At 42.3% G+C, this 7128-nt stretch overlaps 1 long non-coding RNA gene across 1 annotated transcript; it reads right to left on the bottom strand.

The window, feature by feature from the left end:
• Window positions 1–1189: 1189 nt before the first annotated feature.
• On the bottom strand, window positions 1190–3190 carry LOC140848198 (uncharacterized). The gene is made up of 3 exons (XR_012128749.1): window positions 3092–3190; window positions 2237–2294; window positions 1190–1367 (listed from the first exon to the last, which is right to left on the bottom strand). It is a non-coding gene; the product is annotated as an uncharacterized lncRNA (long non-coding RNA).
• Between the last annotated feature and the right edge of the window lie 3938 nt (window positions 3191–7128).

Here is a 7128-nt window from a genome sequence, read left to right as displayed (position 1 = left end):
ACTGAAGCTGTTTATATGAAATGACAGCAGTTCTCAGCTCTGATGAACATTGGGATCTCCTGGGGTGCTGATAAAACCACCAGTGCCAAGGCCCCACCCACAGCCAATTAAGTCAAAATCTCTGCAGTGGGGGCCCAAGTATCAGTATTTTTTTAAAGCTCCCCAAATTGATCTGCCTTTATAGCCAGAGTTGAGAACCATCAATTTAGGAGATTATTTAGACCCCAAGAGATTATCTTAATTCTGAGTTTGACTAGGAAGGTGGGGAGGTGCACCCCTGCTGGTATGGTTGCTATGCTGAGCTTAGGGGCCTCAGGAAGCATGTCAGCTTCCTCCCAGGGCTTCCCCCTCCACACCCACACCCCCAGGAGGCTGGCTACTTGGTGTTACAGCTTTCACTTCTTCGTGAAGGGGAGCCATTTAAGTCGTTTCTCCAGGAACTGGCTTTGAACACGGCCTCAGTAATCCACAGGCCTACCTTTACCCCTAATCAGAGGGGTGGGCCCTCAGTTGGTGATATAGTACCTCATCCCTCAGGTGTTTTCTTTAGAGTCAAAGGGGTCATGTGATAATAAGGAGGACTATTCCACAAGAGCCTGAAATATATATAATTCTAGTGGTCCTCTTTAAGAATACAAATTTGCATATCACAAAATTGCTTATGGCCTTCTCAACATTTTGAAAAGGGCCAGTGCAAGTGCCACACCTGGATATTAAGCTTCAGCAGCTTCAGAGCAGATTTGCTTCTGAGAATAATAATTGCCATTTATTGTGTCAGTCTGCATCGGAGGCTTTTCATATGTAGCTCTCCTATATACAAGCAAGGAGAGGTTATCCTCATTTTACAAATGTGGAAACTCTGGATCAAAGGTTTGTTACCCACCCCAGGTCACACAGGTGGAATTGGAATTCGATCCAGTTCTGGCTGGTTCCTGAACCCAGACTCTTCCCAGCACACCAGCAGATCTCAACATCTACAAAGGCTGTGCACCTGCAGAGGCCTGGTGTTACACTAAAAAGCAGGTGAGCATATTATACCAAGCATGTAGACTGAGAAATTAATGTAGCTTGCATATACATGGGATGTTTTCTGCACTATGTAGGTGCTGTTGTAGTAAATAAAAGTCATTTAAAACACAAGTGTTACTTAATAGCTTTAATCTTTGTGTCCTTACTTAATCAACAAGTACAAAATGTACAACTCTTACATGAGTACTTGGAAAATTCTTTCTGTGTTAAAAGGGCCCCTGGTGCTGGAAAGGTTTGGCAACACATTGTATTAATGGTGTATTGGTATGGCTCACGTTCACTGAGCCTGTTGTGGTCAGGCTTTTTCTATAAGGTTCCAAATTCTTGAACCGTGGTCTCTAAAATGAGGGATTATAAAACAATCCATTGTAGTAACAGAAGAATATATCAGAAATTCTGTTTATTTTTATCCTCATCTTTTAAAATGTCCATGTATGTTTGTGCATCATAAAGTATATATTATTACAGTAGCATTCACATATGATTATAAAATGTACATATTACATGGCATAGAAGTGAAGAGAATAGACTCTGGGGTCAGACTACCTGTGTTAAAATCTTAGGTTTGCCTTTGTACGTCATTGAGAAAGAATCCTTTCTGTTCTGCAGTTTCCTCTCCTGTAAAATGGATACCTACCACATGGAGTTGTTGTGAGAATTAAATGAGTTAATATGTGCAGAATCTTTAGAATAGGACTCTACAACAGTGTCATGTATGTCTTCTATAATAAAGAAATGATTATTATCATGCATTCATTAAGACATATTAAGGGTGAGACAGGGACCATGGGTGTAGTCAGAGAAGTAAGGTGAGGGCATCCAGAAAAAGCAAGGCAAAATAATTAGTCAGAGCAGTGTAACAACATGCAAGGAGAGCCCCTACCAAAACTCTTGTGTTAAACATTACGCTCTAGAGTCATCCTTCAGTAAGATCAGTTAATGTTCCCCAGATAAAGGAAAGTAGCCTATTTTTTTATTATGCTAATCATTTGTAATCATGTGTAAGATTCATGTTAGCATGCTAAAAGGCCCAGGCCTATGTGCTATTTTCCCTCCTTCAGACCTGATGAGGTGATTTGCAATCTGGACAATTAATAAAGGCAAGCAAGCCCAGCTGTAAACAACATGGTAAAAGGCAGGAAGGATTCCATTTTAAAAATAAGATTGCATTTTGATACTCAGGAAGTTAAGAAGATTCTTAACTTACTCTTTAGCAAACAGACAATAGCTCTCCAGCCTGAGGCACCAGGAAGCAAGAATATCAGCTGCAGAGAAAAGGACAAAGGAGTGCATTGACTTCTGCTCATGCTGTCTGTTTTCCTCTCCTCTTTTGCTCTTTCCAGTGATACCTTGGGGGCTGGGCAGGTAGTCTTGTTTGATAGCTCCCAGACCAAGACATGGGTATCTCAGGGAAAAACCAGAGTAGTAAATTTCTTGTGTTAAGTTAATTCTAAATATTCAGGGACCACTTAACAAGTCCACATCCCTAAGCCTTTTATCACGTTCCCAATAATCCTCAACTGCCTATAAAACCCCTAGACAACGCACAACTATGGTCTCTCTTGTCCCTTCTGTAGTGAGCCAGGAGCTCTGTCTTCTCACTTTATCTCTAAATAAAAGCCTCGCCCTGGCTCTTCTATCTTGAATGTTTGCTAAGTTCATTCTTTGAGTCCGCAAACAAGAACCCCAACATCCAGCATTCATTGTCATTCCCTCTCTCTCTCCCCCAAAAAAGGTATGAATTAAAATATTTGTCAATTACTGCTCAAACTATTCTATCAACTATTGCAGAAGCAAAGAAAGAATGACTGTGGGGCATCCGATCAAGATCCCTCCCAAAACTGCCCTCCTGCTCAAGTCAGCCTCTAGCCCTGGGATGTGGGCTAGCACTGCCAAATGGCCTAACTCCACAAGAGTTAAAAGACAGCCCTAATATGTTAGGATTCGTTCTCTGTGCATTGTCTTCTGGCCCAACGCTACCCAGGATTGGGACACAGACTACACTGAGCCTGCCGTCTGGGAACTAGAGGATGGAGAAACCAAGAAACAAAGCTCCACTTACAGCAATTTGCCCATGCTTCCAGGGAAGGAGAGAGGGGCCTGTGTGCTGGGCTGCTCCCCTGCCAGCAGGCTGGCAGAACAGCTGCTGACACCCCGCCTGGGGCCCTGCTCTGCTTGCCCCATCTCCAGGCTGAGCCACCAGGAAGCAGCAATATCAGCTGCAGAGAAAAGGACAAAGGAGTGCATTGAGTTCTGCTCATGCTGTCTGCTTTCCTCTCCTCTTTTGCTCTTTTCAGTGACAATCTCATGGTCTGTATCCCCCCGCAGCCTCAGCACCCTCAAGCCCAGAGGTCTGCTCCTCTGGCTGTCCTGCCTCCCTGGATGCTGTCACTTCAGTTTCTCTTTTCCTGAAGGGAAGCCCCTGAACACCTTTGTGAAATCCCAACCCCGACTCCAGACTCTTCTCCCTCATTGGGACTGCCTCACATTTGCTTGGATAGATTTATAACTTATGCAAATACACATAGATGATTAGGCAAATGATTATGTAAATGAGAGTAAATGAGACCTTCCCTTTTCTTATACCAATTCTGGTAACACTAGGAGAAAGTAACAATAATGATTGAATGCTGCCATTGATGACAACATGGATGGATCTTGAAGGCATTATGCTAAGTGAAATAAGCCAGACACAGAAAGATAAATACTGTATGAGCTCACTTATATAAGGAATCTAAAAAAAATCAAACTCATAGAAACAGAGAGTAGATTGGCTGGTGGTTGCCAGGGGCTGGGGAGGATGAGGGAAAGTGGTGAAGGGGTCAAAGGGTACAAACTTCCAGTTATAGGATGAATAGATTCTAGGAATTTAATGTAGAGCAAGGTGATATAGTTAAAAACACTGTATTGTATCCTTAAAATTGCTAAGAGAGTAGATCTTAAAAGTTCTCACTGCACACAAAAGGTAATTATGTGAGGTGATGGATGTTACCTAACTTTACTGTAGTAATCATTTTGTTATATATGCATGTATACATACATATGCACACAGGCATATCAAATCATCACATTGAACACTTTAAACTTAAATGATCTTATATATCAGTTATATCTCAATGAAATTGAAAAAACAGTGATTAAAAGATGGAAAATAGAATCAATGTGTAAAAGATAAAGAAACTGGAACTTAATCTAGAAAAGAAAATGTGATGGCTATTTCACAGCAAGATTTCATTTCCAAGAGGATAAAATAAAAGAAGTCTTTTACTCTCAAATTGCCATGAAAGCCTCAAATCCACAGTAAATTAAAGAACTATCAGTATCCATTGTATTTTCCCACTGAAATTAGCAGCTTTTAGGAAATGGTCAAGGTTCTGTAACTCTGGGAGAGTGCTGCGGGGAGAAGAAATCCCAGGGCAAAATACCCTGGAAACTGAAATCCCTCAAAGGGAGAAATAAAGTGAGAGAAACCCGTTTATTTCTTACAAGCACTCCACTTCTGCTCTCCGGTGTATTTCCCGACGTGGCTGCAGAAGAGGAGGCCCCACCCAACTTCCCCAGTCCAGATAAGCCCTCACCCTCTATAGACCTTGTATTTACCTATTGATATGGAGATGGACTACTTTACTTCTCTCCACCCCTTGGAAACACCTATTGTATGGAGAAGCTCTAAAGCCAAGCGGCAGATTCTGGAAATATTGCAATTTTACCCGCAGGGACTAATTGGTATATTTTACAAAGAGCTCATATATTTCATTGGTATACAATACACAGTATTCACTGAAAAATATTTAATTTCTAATAGACAAAATCTTTGTAGAAATAAACAGAAATCCAACTGTTCAATTACTATTTTTCAAGCTCTTGCCCATATTTCAAAGAATTAATAAAGCTGACTTTTCATGAAACACGTAATATAAATAAGCAACTGGGTTTCAAAATAGAAACATTATAAAGCTCATTCTTGTGGGCTGAGCAAGATCCACAAGAAAATTATGTACATCTTATGTAATTTTTTAAGTCTAGAAAAGGTTATTGGAAGCCAAGTACATGATTGCTGGAAATCTAATAATTTCAAATGCTGTTGCAGCTGAAATTATATCTCCAGCTTCCACCTACTCAGATTGTCTATTATTTATGAAACTGACCCACATCCCATCCACACAGACACTATAGGAGCCCACAGAACATTTTTGTCAAAAGTTATAAAAATAAATGTTATTAAAGAACCATCATTAAACATATGAATTACATTCTATTGCTTAGCTTAAAATGGACTCCTAAATTGGCATTTTTAAGAAAACTTTTTAGCAGCCCTGTTGAGTGGGGAGTACAGCAAAAACAAATCTTCTCTCAATCTCCCTAGTTCTTACAATGATTGTAAGTCTGCAGAGAAGAAATCCCGGGGCAAAATACCTCTAAAACCCAAAATCAGTCAGAGGGAGAAATAAAGTTTAAAATCTGTTTATTGCTCACAAACTGCAGTCTGGGGCCATTTCTCCCTTTCCTGCTCCAGCAGAAGCCCAAACCGGCCCTCCCCCTCACCTCTCAGGTACAGATAAGCCCTCCTTGCCCAGGTAATTACCCATTGATATGGAGATGAACTTCTCTATACCCCAGAGAAATGGTGCAAATGCACTAAAGCCATACTTCTTTCCACCTTTGAACGCCTATTGATATGCAGATGTACTAAAACCGAGTGAGATATTCTGGAAATGTTACAATTTTACCCACAGGCCACTGCTCCAGAAATCTCACCTTACAATTTACTCGTTCCCCCTCTTTCAACCAATCTAATAACATACAATAGCAACAGCAATAAAATCTTGATAATCCTTAAGCCACAGGATTCAGCCTATGCAGATTAAGTAAATGTACCTTACAGCACAATCTCTTACTAAGCACAAAATATGTTTTTATGCTTGTTTACTCATTCCGAACAACCATGCTAGATTGCTCACAAAACTTTTACCAAACATTAGACAAAGTCAAGCCTCTCTTTAAGCATATTTTTCTTGATTACAGCAACACATCATGATAAATTTTCAAGCCAGAGGATTCACCTAGGTTCAAAGTCCCATTTGGATTAAGTCCAAAGCTCGTCCATTCCAGCCATCACACAGCAGCTGCAGCCAAGGGGTACATCCAGGACACAAGGGCTGTAGAAGCAAATAAATGTGATTGTGGGGGGCCACTTTGCTGTTATTCCAGGAATACCCACGTGGCCAGCTTTCAGGCCTTTCCCCAACGTGCCAGAAGAGCCAGTCCATGTGTTGAAATGTCCAGGGCCATGTCCATTTGACTCTTAATTGTTGCACTCATCCTTGCAATACATGTCCAATAAAGTGGGTGCCTTGATCACTCTCAATCACCGGCAAGCAGCCATAGGCTGCAAAGAGATGCTCTAGGCCCCTCTTGGTGGTTTGCTGATGTGCACAACATGCAGGGCACTCCTTCTGGGCTCAGCAGACTTCTTCAAAGGTCAGTGGCAAGCCCCACTAATGGGCTATAGCCCACATTGTCTTTTGCCCCACATGCAACAGACCCTGATGCAGCCATTGGGCCACATCAGAGGCAGACTCCTTCTAGCCAGAGAACTGGGCTAATGCATCTGCTTCATCATTCTCTGAGGATGCCAAAGGCAAACGGCCAATCACATGATATACAGTAGGTGTCTGTGCTACAGCACTCTGTGGCCTTTGGATCCAGTCTCTCACCCACCCCGCAGTGGCATAGGTGGTTATTACCTTGGTCGGAGCTGTTCCGGCAATGGGCTCCATAGCTATCAAGGTGTGGTACACAGCAGCCAGTTGCTTCTCTATCAAGGCAACTCAGACCTCTGCTCCTTTCCATATTTGTGACCAGGCTCCAGCTGGGGAGCAGAAGCAGCAGCAGTGGCAGAAGCAGTAGCCTTAGGCTCAGGCCACAGGTCGGGGTCAGCATGGCCAGCAGTGGTGGTGGTGTCTCCACGACCACATGAGTGTAGACACATGCCCCTCGGTGCAAGTACCACTTCTTGCCACCATTTGTAGGGGCGGCCTTCCCAAAGGTCGCACCCATTAAGACAGATTTTGGGTTCAGAGGAATCCTACCAGCTGC

This window comes from Manis javanica, chromosome 3, assembly GCF_040802235.1.
Source record: "Manis javanica isolate MJ-LG chromosome 3, MJ_LKY, whole genome shotgun sequence".
Classification (NCBI taxonomy): Eukaryota; Metazoa; Chordata; class Mammalia; order Pholidota; family Manidae; genus Manis; species Manis javanica.
The sequence above is the reverse complement of the archived record's forward strand: the minus strand, read 5'-3'. Positions and strand labels throughout refer to the sequence as shown.